The sequence below is a fragment of the Protopterus annectens genome, chromosome 4.part0, assembly GCF_019279795.1.
Source record: "Protopterus annectens isolate FY-2018-M chromosome 4.part0, PAN1.0, whole genome shotgun sequence".
NCBI classification, from domain to species: domain Eukaryota; kingdom Metazoa; phylum Chordata; order Ceratodontiformes; family Protopteridae; genus Protopterus; species Protopterus annectens.
Genome location: NC_056733.1, coordinates 1,418,568,639 through 1,418,581,385, shown reverse-complemented (window position 1 = coordinate 1,418,581,385; position 12,747 = coordinate 1,418,568,639). Strand labels below are relative to the sequence as shown.

Here is a 12,747-nt window from a genome sequence, read left to right as displayed (position 1 = left end):
TACACATTGTGAATGCTGTAACTTGAAAATTGCACTAAGGTTAAACAAATTGAAACTGTTTGGACAACATCACATCAAAGACATTTCACCTCTTCTTAGTATCTTCAGACACATTACCCTGTTTTGAAGCTTTGCAGGCTCTGACTTTCAAATTCAACCCTCTCATTATGTCTAGCATGGCTTTCTTACATGTCTTATGTAGTAATTAAGTGTAATCCTGTTAGTTATGCCACTTTTGCTCACCTCCCACATTGGACAGACCTGTGGCACTGTCTTTGAATTTAAATCATTTAGCTTTATGGGTTTGTTAATGCATATCATCTGATGTTGTCAATCTTCATTCATTCTGGACTGTTGGGTCATGGTTCCGATCCTCGGAACCGACTTGGCTGCTATAACAAGCTTGCGCCAGCCAGAAACTCTCAAGCCAAGGCTACCCAAAATGCCTCTCTTCCCTTCCCTTCAGATCTGGTTTGCAGCCTAGAATTTAGGATGCATCAGCCATGCTCTCAGCTAAGTGCTATTTTTTTCTTATATAGTATATATATATATATATATATATATATATATATATATATATATATATATATATATATATATATATATATATATATATATATATGCATGCATATGTATATAGATATACATATAGATATTTATATATTTAAAAACTTCTCCCTTTAGCTCTTAATTTGTTACTTGATATTTGTTGTTAATGCTCTGTTTTTGACTGTGAGTGCTTTATCTTCCCTTTCTACCTCATCGGTATAATATTTGACTTACCATTGTTGGTATAGGCCCTTCCCTTCCCTCTTATTTCTGGTAAATCTTTTAAATGCCATCATTGGTTTCCCCTTTTCATGCTTTTCTTCCCTTTACCCTTCGTGGGTATTTTTCTTTAACTACCATTGTTGGTACAACTTTAAAAAAAAGAAAGAAAATTCTTTCTCGGTTTTTCTGTTACTACTTGTGTGTGTGAGTAAGTTTGCGTCTGTGCGCGTGCCTTGTAGAGTATTTTTTGAAAGATGGCAGGGAAGAATAAAGGAACTACTGGTTTCAAGCAGTGCGAGGAATGTGGCAGAAAGATGCCCAGTGCGGATGGGTATCTTTCTTGTGTGTATTGTTTGGGGGTGCCGCATTTAGAAATTCAACTGCCGTGTGAACTCTGCAAGGGTTTCAGCACTCGAACCCTTGCAGAGAGGCACAACAAACTTATCCTCAAGGGGCTGCTAAAATACCCTTTTAGCAAGGCTTTGTCTGAGGCGGAGACGTCAAGTCTCCTTAAAAAAATAAAAAAAAAAAAGAGTCAAAGAAAAGGAGTCGCTCTGTTGCAGCACCTCCTAAAACTCCTGAGTCTAAATCTCCTAAGGGCCAGGTCCCGACACATCGCTTGGAACTGAGGCTTTAGATACCAAAATCAACACCCACTGCTGTTCAGGCAATGAAGCCTGTAACTTCCCCCACTGTTCCGATGAGCATTGAACCTACAAAAGTCACTATGGTACCGACCCTTTCATCGGTACCAATAACCCTGTCGGCACCAACAATAGATGTTCTTCGTGTTTCACTGTTGCAGTTATTACATTTGGGTAATCTGCTGGCAGGTTGCCCTCAGTCGTCCTGAATTCCAAAGTCTTGGGTCCTGCATCGGTTGCTGTCTTCTCTTCCATGACATCAGGTCGTCAGGGGTATAAAACATGCAGCCGACACCAATTTCTTTAGTCTTTCTTGCCGCACGGTGCCCGAAGCAGAAGCATTTCGCAAGTGCCAGTCGGCCGACTACTGAAATATTCGAATTTGAGTTTCAGACCGAAGTCTTCACTAAAGCTAAGTACCCCGTTGGGGAAACTTTTTTCTTGCTTTTTACCGATGTCAGAAAAAGTTAATAATTGTATTACTTTTGGGAAGCAAAACGTTGTCACCTCACAGTAAGACGTTGTCCTGTTCGATTCTCAGCTAGAGCGTCTTCTGTGTGGAGACATGCGTGAATGGGCGTACCTTCATTGAAGGTTGTGCGTCAGGGCTGGCAACTCGGCACGTAAAAATCTTATGCCAATCATTAGCGGACCGGAGTTCCGCTGTGGCGACTCCTAACCGGGAAAAGCCGAAAGACACAACAACAACTTGTGGGAAGCAAATACCTCATAAGGATTTCCATTTATACTGTATTCCTTGCCTAGGCCCTGATCACAATGTGCCTGGCTGTTGGTTTTGTGCTAGATTTAACCAACACACTATTAAGTATTGGTATATTTTTGCATCAAAGTATTTTGGAAACAGATTTAACTACCCAGAAATGTCATCGGATAGCAATCCGACTACCGGAGTACATAAAAAACAAAAAGAAAAGGACAGAGAAAGGCAGTCGAGATCCAAAACGACGACGAAGCTTCTCCTAAGCCAGTCACAGGTTCGCCGGTACTCAGTGAGGCGCTTTTGCAGCCCTTGATACCCACTACCTTTGAGTCGCAGGCCTCTGCTGACACCCATGTGGAGTCTGGCATGCCGCAAGATACTCAGGGTATTGGACCGACAGATGTATCTCCCTCAGATGGGTCCAGAGGTGCTGAGCAGTCACCGGCTTCTGAGAGTGTATTCAGACCTCAACATTTGTATATCAAACCGACGACAGCTGCAAAACCAAAGACAAAAGCGACTTCTAAGACTAAAATAACCGACGCATGAGCCACGTGCACAGGCCTCTATGCCTAAAAAACAAATGATCAAAATGGCTGAAGACCTTATTACCTTGATCAGGGGTACCCATCCCCCTCCTGATAAGAGGCCTAGGCAAGACACTGATTATGAATCTTCAGATCAGGTTTCTATTTCTTCTGATTCCTCTTCTGATCAGGAATTATCTATACCTCCCTATGAGGATTCTGATGCTGAGGAGTCTATTCAATATGCATCTCCTCCTGAGGATTATTCATTTGGAGAAACCTTGCATACTTTGAGGGAGCATTTTCACTGGGAGAGTCAAGACTTCTCAGAATCAAAGAAGAGGCTCAGGGATCTCCTTCTTCTCCCTCAGCAAAGGCTTTTAGCTATTCCCCCTGTTTTAGACATTGTGGATGATGTGTTTTCAGAGTCAAGCTTGACCCCTGATGCCTTACCTCCGGCTCTCAGTAAGCCTGACAGATATTACAGGGTCCCTGACTCACACAAATTTCTGTTTAGAAACCCTGCTGCTGATCCTGAAACTATTTCACAGGGTCCAAAGGTTGTTAAGGCCTCAACAGCAAAAAATCCTACCCCCTCTGACAGAGATTCAAGGGGACTGGACAGATGGGGAAAAAAGATTTATCCATCTGCAACCTTGGCAATCAGGGCCTTAAACTGTCAATTTCATATGCTTAAATACCAACAACATGTTATGGGATTGCTGAAACAGAAAATGATGTTGATTTCAGAATGTGCAGAAAATAAAGAGTTGCAGGAATTATTGCATGCAGCTGAACAAGTTGGAAAGCATACGTTGCAATGTGGTTTTGATTCCTTAGAGGCCTCCTGCAGGGCCGCAGTTACTGGATCTGTGATTAGAAGGCATGCCTGGTTAAAGGAACAAAATTTGCCTGATCATGTTAAAGCAAAATTGCTAGATGCACTTTTACAGCTGTCTGGTTCGATTCTCAGCTAGGTCGTCTTCTGTGTGGAGACATGCGTGAATGGGCGTACCTTCTTTGAAGGTTGTGCATCAGAGCTGGTAACTCGGTACGTAAAAATCAACTACCAATCATTAGCGGACCAGAGTTCCGCTGCGGTGACCCCTAACCGGGAAAAGCCGAAAGACACAGCAGCAGCAGCAGCAGCATTCTCTGTTTGGAATTAAGGCAGAAGAGGTTTTAAAGAAAATGGAAGACAAAGCTAAGTCTATGCAAACTGTTAAAGACTTCTTACAAGTGCAGCCACCAAGATTCAGCAGACACTGGCCTACAAAAAAATGGTCCTTTCCTGTGTCAGACATAGCTCAAAGGGGCAAATCCAGACACCCTAAGGGTTCCATATACCAGGCGCAAGATTCATACAGGTCAAAGCAATGGGACGCTTCCACCTCCAAATCAGGAGGAGATAAAGCGCAAACCTACAGAAAGCAATCCCAATGATGTCCCTCTGCCTACACCAAGCACTTACCTTTTGGCAGTACCCATAGGGGGAAAATTAGCACTTTTTGCTCAAAATTGGCAGTTAATAACCCAGGACAAGTGGGCACCACACATCGTATCACAGGGATACAGATTCCATTTCCACACTCTGCCAATGGCAAATGGTTGGCCAGATATGCCAAAAAAAATGGGCAGAGGCACAGAAACAGGTTACGTCCCTCATGGATATGGGGGCCATTCAGACAGTACCAGAACAGGAAAAAGGACAAGGTTTTTACTCAAGACTGTTCTTGGTACCCAGAAAGGACAAGGCCTGGTGGCCAATACTGGATTTATCAATTTTGAACACATACCTGGACATTCCAAAATTCAAAATGCTGACTTTGCAGCAGCTTCTGCCCAAGCTGGGGAAGAATGCTTGGCTTGTGACTTTAGACCTAAAAGAGGCATACCTGCTTGTCCCAATAAGACAATCGTACAGAAGATACCTCAGATTCAAGGCTGGCTTAATGCATTACTAATTCTCTGCTCTGCCCTTTGGCTTATTTACTGAGCCCATGGTCTTTACAAAGTGCCTGGCACCAGTAATTACATTTTGCAGACAAAGAATTATACAAATATATCCTTACCTGGATGACTGTCTCATTCAAGCAGAGAACAAGGACACTCTTCTTCAACACCTGGCGTTTGTAAAAAGGCTTCTAACTTGCCTAGGGTACACAATAAACGAAAAGAAATCACAACTGGTACCCTCACAAAAGATAACATTCCTGGGTGCAAGCTTGAGTACAGCTGCCCAGATGGCTTACCTCACTCCAGACAAGCAAAGGCAACTGACTACTTACTTCAAACTGATGGCAGCAAAAACCCGGTCCTCTGCAAGACAAATTCTGCAGACTCTGGGCTTCATGGCATCCTGCATCCTACTGATTCCATATGCAAGACTGCATATGAGGAAACTTCAATGGTACCTAAAAAGTTTATGAAGTCAACATTCTCACAGTCTGGAAACAATGATTCCTCTCATTCCCTGCCTGCAACAGGAGTTTCTATGGTGGGCAAAGGCATGTCACCAAAACATGGGATGGCCATTCACTCTAACCCCTGCCAGCCAAACCATAACAACAGACGCATCAGATTATGCCTGGGGGGCCCACATGGCAGGAAGATGCATTCAGGGCATATGGTCACTAAAACAAATGCATCTACATATCAACCAAAAAGAGATGCTAGCTGTTCAAAGTGCCCTAACAGCCTTCAAGAACTTACTTTGTCCAGGACAACTACTGATAAAGACAGACAACACCACAGTCATGTGGTATATAAGCAAGCAAGGGGGCACACATTCGTACCCCCTTTGCATATTAGCCATGGCACTGTGGAACACAGCTTTGACCTTCCAAATACATCTTCAAGCTCAATTCCTGCCAGGAAAACAAAACACTCTGGCAGATGATTTAAGCAGAAAGCTTATGGATCCCCACGAGTGGAAACTAAATCCACAAGTTTTCAGCATAACACAGAAATGGGGGAGACCAGACATAGATCTATTTGCCTCTCCTCAAAATTACCAATTGAAAAGATTCTGCACAAGGACTTATCACAGACAAGCATGGAAAGTGGACGCCCTATCCTTCAGTTGGAAAAACTATCAGTTTACTCCTTTCCTCCTCTGCCTCTTCTCTCCAAGGTCCTCCTAAAAGTCAGACAAGAGAAACCAAAGATGATACTTATTGCCCTGGACTGGCCCCGCCAGTACTGGTACCCAATCCTAAGGAACTTGTCTCAATACCCAGTTGGACCTTACCTCAAAAACCTCAACTACTGTCCCAGCAAAACAATCAGATCCTGCACAATCAGCTACAGACACTGAACCTGGCAGCATGGCTGATCATGTAGTTATACAAACAGCACCTCTCAGTAAAGCTGTGATGGATGTCATTTTGGAAGCCAGAAGGCCTAGTATTAGAAAATCTTGTGCTAACAAATGGAAGAGATTCTTTGCTTGGAATCAAGCACAAGGAACTGATACAGCAGAACCAAATATTCCTCAGATATTACAATATTTAACTGAGATGCTTGACAAAGGCCTATCTTTCTCTTCAATGAAAATCCATACCTCTGCCATTTCGGCTCATTACAATACAGAGCCACCAATCTTTTCTCATCCTTTACTAAAGCAGTATCTTAGAGGAGCCAAAAGTTTAAGGCCTCCTAGAAGATCACCATTACCTGCATGGGACCTCAATTATGTGTTGGAATAGCTCACCCTGCCTCCATTTGAACCAGCTGCTACCGCTGATATAAAGTTCTTATCATGGAAAACAGCTCTGCTACTAGCAAATACTTCAGCAAGATGTTTCAGAGCTACAGGCCCTCATAGCTGTAGAGCCTTTTATCATATTTTACCCAGACAGGGTGTCTCTGAGAATAAATCCTACTTTTATGCCTAAGGTGGTTTCCAGTGTGGCTCTTAACCAAACAATTCATCTGCCAACTTTTTATCCTAATCCGTAGAACAAAGGGGAGAGACTTCTGTATTCCTTGGATGTACACAGACAGCTAAGATTCTACTTGAGCAGGACTAAAGCTGTAAGAAAAACTGAGCAATTACTAGTGTCATATGCTGCAGGATCAGAAGGAAGGGCTATTTCAAAGCAGACAATTCCAAAGTGGATAAGCCACTGCATTCATTTCTGCTACTTACACCATGGTAAACCTGTGCCCAAGGGCATTAGGTCTCATTCCACCAGAGCAGCAGCTACTTCAGCAGCCTTTCTCAGAGGAGTACCAACCAAAGACATCCTAGAGGCAGCTACTTGGAGTTCTGTTCACACCTTTACAAAGCATTATCATTTACCTCTCTACTCTAAGTCCAGGGCAGGCTTTGCCACTGCAGTGCTGCAGGGCCTTATAGCCACACCTAATGCTGTTTAGCTCCAGCCTCCCAACCATAGCTTTGGGATTCTACCCAAATGTAATGACTGCAACAGTGAAACATGAAGAACATAGTACATTTGTGTACACTTACGATAAATGTAGATGTTCGAGTGTATTCACTGTTGCAGTCCAGGTTACCCTCCCGCCATCCCCCTGTCATTCTGGAGTTTATCTTTCCTGCTCTATCTTCTACAACCTATGTGGTGTATTTGCTTGTAGATGAAGGTAAAGTTTATATTGATGCTTTTATTTATATATATATATATATATATATATATATATATATATATATATGTATGTATATATATATATATGTATATATATATATATATATATATATGTATGTATATATATATATATGTATATATATATATATATATATATATATATATATATATATGTATATATATATATATATATATATATATTTTTTTTTTTTTTTTGCGGCCTTTTTGGGGGCAAGAAAAACTAAAGAAAATGGCGTCGGCTGCATGTGTTGTACTCCTGACAGCCTGACGTCATGGAAGAGAAGTCAGCAACCGATGCAGGACCCAAGACTTTGGTATTCAGGCCGAATGAGGGCAACATGCCAGCAGATTACCCAAATGTAATGATTGCAACAGTGAATACACTCGAACATCTACATTTATGGTAAGTGTACACAACTGTACTTTTCCCCTGTACCATCCCTCCCCAACAAAACAAATTATTGGTCAGCCGACCACAGTGCTGAAAGTCAAGAGTATACCCAGGACTAGGTACTCCCCATCTATAGACCCCTTCTTGAGTCAGCAATTAAGCCCATTCATTGAAAGACCAGAATCACCCCGGGGATGTCCATCCATTCCACCAGGAGCCTTTCAGAGCATGATGTAGTCAGATTCCGGTTTTGGCTGGAGAGTGCGTCGCTTCCAATTTGGATATATAAGTGCATCTCTCGCAAGTCTGAGTGTTGGGAGGTAAGAGGAGAGGGTTGTCAGTGTACATGAGGCAGTTGCTACATTGCATCAGGATGCCCAAGTTCACCAGGTTAATAGAAGAAAGCACAGGGAACTGACCTTTAGACATGCCTGGAGGGGTGGCCATTACTTATAAGTACTGGAGCTGTTTCCTTGTAGAACGTTTAGTGCTAGTAGCACTTATGTGCTACAATAGTTGGTACAAGAAGTCTGGTATGGTAAAGTGCTAGACTAATAAGCTAGTAAAAGTGCAGGAGAGGAGAGAACTAGCAGAATTAAGGGAAAAATTGAAGAGCAGACTTTGGCACCTGTCAGAAGCTTACAAACATTCCAGGATACAGCAAATCTGTATATGGACTAGACTAGTTATAGGAAAGGCTAGAAACGTGCAAACGTGGGCTTTTAGACCAGAAAGTTGAAGGAGATGGACAAACTGCCCAAACTGCCAATAAACTACAATTTCTGTGCCAGAAACCGCTCCTCTTGTGGTTACACTGTCAAAATGGTTGAAAGAGTGCATCGCTTTTATTTACCAGCAGAATAAGCTGGACTTGTCAACACAAGTTAGGGCGCATTCTACCAGATATGTTTCCACTTCAGTAGCCTTGTGCCTTTGGGCTACTCCCCATACCTTTATCACTCATTACAAATTGGACATGGTCTTCATGGGAAGAGCATCCTTTGGTTCTATGGTACTCTGGACTATTCTTCCTTAGGGCCTCCCAAGGTCTAAAGTAGCGAGAGACTCTGTCCCAACAGTCAAGAATGAATGAAGATTGACAACATCAGATAAAGAAATTATGTTCTTACCATAACGTTCCATCTGTGTTGTCGATCTTCATTAATTCTTGACATCCCACACACCTTCCCCCTCCTAAGTCTCCTGGAGGTTTAGAACTAGTCCTGGGATCCTGGTAAAGTTGCGGCTCAGACAAAGCTTCCATCCTTTTTCTACTCTATAGGCAAACTCAGTCTGAAGGGAAGGGAAGAGATACATTGTGGGTAGCCTTGGCTTGAGAGTTTCTGGCTGGCGTGTGCTTGTTATAGCGGCCAAGTTGGTTCCGAGGGTTGGAACTGAGACCCAACAGTCAAGAATGAATGAAGATCAATAACACAGATGGAACGTTATGATAAGAACATAACTTGTTTTTATGCCTTTATATATCACAAGTGAAAGCTAGTTTGTCAAACTTCACAGATGCATGGCAGCTTGTTATTCATATTGAAAGTGTTCCTGATGGGATTTCATCTCCCTGTGCTCTTGAACAGATCAGTCTTATTTTTGTGGGTTCTTCTGCAGTGGGTAGTAGCTTTATTTCCTTCTATAAAGCCCTCTTTCTTTCTCTGTCCGGCTCTTGTACTTTTTTATCTCCTAATGGTGCATGCCGTTGATTCATAACACAGGTCAAAGACGGTGTGCTGGTTTTAATGTTCATAGTTCTGTCTTCCTATTCATGCAATTAGATTTTGGTCTCAGTTTTTTTTAGAAAAGTGGCAAAGAATGTCTATCAAAAATGACATCATCCAAAACCCACATAAGTGTTACTTGCACTCTATGCAGTGGGAGCACAGCATCCAGGAATGTCTGAGATGTTAGGGCTTCGAACTAACCCCCCTGTTTTTGGAGGATGGGGAGGAGTATAAAGTTTGAGGTGTAACTTGTTATACAAGGAGGATGGCTGCAATGGTGGGAACCCAGTGCATTGATTAATAACAGGGTCCCAAAGGTGAGCTCAGGGAGGAGTCACAAAAGAGAGGTAAGGTAAGAGAGCAAGAAGTCGGGCACTAGCTAAACTTAATTCACCATAGTCCTCCATTTTGGAAGCCTTCAACTCTTTGTTAGCTAGAGGTCTCACTCTGCTAATAGGGATACAGCTGAGCTTGTGCCTGCAATTTATTGATGACAAGGTGGTAGGAAAAGTGTCCTCTAGCATCTTCTCCGAGGAAAGAGATGCCGACACTAACCACCACAGCTATTACACTTGACCCATATGAGTGGTCAGCCGTCTGACCTCAGGTGGGTCCTTGATTCCTACCAGCATGTGCTGTGAGGTTGCATTTGTGCCTGTACTGCACTCAGTTCATCCCTCTATCGGTTCCTTAGTTCAGTCATAAAGGTTGAGGAAGCTTCTTCTAGCCTTTATTGTTTTTGTTGAGCCCAAAGCTACTGCTACTTACTTGGAGATACAGTTGCTCTTCTGCTTGTGGTGGGGTATTACTGAGGAGACATGAATTACATTGTCCGGAAATAACATCTGCTACTAGTACAAGATTTTACTCAGGTGTTTTGCACACCAGCACCATATTCAGTTGGCTTCTCCCTTTAATTGCTTTGGAGAAAATCTCATTCTCATGACCCTCTTTAGATTGACCTACTTTGTCCCTAGAGGAGACTATCTTGGAAATAAGGGTGAAGATAAGTGTGTCATTCCCTCATGCCAGATCATGTCTTTAAGAAATCTCTTTTTCTAGCCCTGAAGCACTAGGATTGACCATTTCAGGTCTTAATGCATATTTCCTTTACAGGTCACTGTAAGAGTTGAATACCAAGCTCTTTAAGCAACTACTGGCAGACATCAATGTGATCTCTCTTCAGCCATTATAGGTCCCTGATGTCACAATATCTTGACGCCAAAGAGTATGGCAACAAATTCAGCAAGGCATTTTTCTCTTCTGCTACTTTCTAGATTTTATCTTACCTGTCTTAATTCCATTCCTTTTTAGTAGATCAAGCACCATACCCTAAAAAAGAGCAGAACTCCATGGTGGTCAGTGATTATTTGGCCAAGTCTCTTTTGACTGCCTTTTTATCAGGCTTGGACTTCCTTGTTGTCCTTGGTAATTTTTGATTGTACCAGCAATTTTGCTAGGATGGCAGCATCTCATATCTGACTGTATAGACCGTTGTGAGACAGGTTAGTTTTACCCTACTGATGATGTGTTGTTGCGATAGTAATCTTGTTCAATATGAGAGGGGCCACAGGTTCAGATATTTGGTGTATGTGCTTGGCTGAGGAGCCAATGGTGCAAAGCTACCATCTATGGGATTATGACTGAATGCCTCTTACGTTTAGGCGGGATTCTGACTTAACTACACCACAGCGCCACAGATCTCTGGTTGACCAGGGATAGCTGGCCACAAGGTCGGCAAGGAGCGTCATTCGTCACTGGGTCAGAGCGTGGATGGAAGGGGCCGCTTCTCTTCAGCAGTGCACTGCATGTTCGTGAGGAACCGGGTGCTAAATCATTCATTTTGCTTGAAAGAGGAGCATAATTATAGAGTGTGTTATGACTTGGGTCAGCCTTCTTTATGGAAGAGGTTCAGGCTGTTCTGGATTTCTGCTTCTGAGAAGTCCTTTTTGGGCAGGTTACTAAAGGTATTACTGAGGCGCCATCGAAGAGTAAACAGTGACTATCACTGAGGGATCTTAGGGCATAAGCCATAATAAGCTATGCAGATCACCTCAAAGCTTTGTCCTTCTTGATGTCATACAGGTTACTAAGAAGTGATCTCTGCAGTGCCTCATCTGGTTTTGCTCAGTCATACCTATTACATATTTGCAATTCTAATAGTGTGAGCACCTATTTGAAGGATCTGTGTTTCTCACTTGCAACATAGATAGAACAAGCTGAATGGATAGGTATACATCACAGAGGATACCACTTCTGTGGAATCGTCTTTCACTGCACGTAAAACAACACACTTCTGTTACTCTAGTCAAAAGTAATTTGGATGAATGGATGGAAAACCATAAATACTTCCCTTGTTTAGCACTCATATTTCTTAAAGATATGGGACAAAAGTAAATGTTACAGCCTTCTGGGTTATCTGTACACAAAGCATATGAAATAGGAAAAATGAGAATGTAAGACTAAGCTTCTAAAGATCCACACAAATCAGTAGCCAAGTAAGTACCCATGAGCTTAACTCTTTCTGTAGGCCTACCCAAACAATGAAGAACAGATGTCCATGTAAGTAAACAATGATGCCCAAGCATCACTGTTGCCCTTTCTTGGGCCACCCACTGAAAAACTATACTAGAATACTTTATAAGGTGTTCTGTAGGAGTCATAAGTATCTCTCAGGACTGACAGTTTGAGGAGAGTTCTCACAGATTTCCTCTGTTCTTAGTTTGGAAGACTTTTAAAAAAGAAAGATGGATTTTGGATGCGATTGATTTCAGAAAGCTATATAATGGACAGCTTTCCCATCAAGTCTTTTTAAGGAGATCTTTCAGTCTTCAGGAGCTCCTAGAAAAGTGCCAGACTGTACTATTTAAAGGAACCATAGAGCTTTTTTTTGTCTGTAGAATAAGAATGTGGATACTATTCTTGGGTATTCTTGATTCCAAAAAAAAAAAAAAAAGGTAAGGCACCCTGCTGATCCTGGTCCTCAGTAACTTCGGCAAGCACATTCTGAAAGGTAACCCACCAGAAGGTTATGTTCCTCCTACTGCAGAGAGTCTGGATACTGTTGCTGAACAGAAATGCCTCCTGGCACATTACTGTTTTTGAACCATACAGGATTTTTCTCTGTTTATTTCTGGGCCAACATGACTTCGAGTATATGGTGCTAATGCTTTACTTGTCATTCACTGTCAGAGTTTTCAGCAACATTTTGGCAGTGTTGGTAGAGGTCTTGGAGAGAGATGTCAGCTATGACTGTGTTTGGATGACTGACGTTTTATGGCTCCTTTAGAAAAATTCATGAGAGAAGTCCTCAGTTGGCTTTACTGTTAATG

The 12,747-nt window shown here is 42.3% G+C and overlaps 1 protein-coding gene across 2 annotated transcripts in view; it reads left to right on the top strand.

Moving 5' to 3' along the window:
• The window catches only part of KIF3A (kinesin family member 3A), a 1,506,491-nt gene that overhangs the window by 1,185,493 nt on the left and 308,251 nt on the right, over positions 1 to 12,747 (top strand). The gene's annotated exons all lie outside the window — the stretch shown is intronic.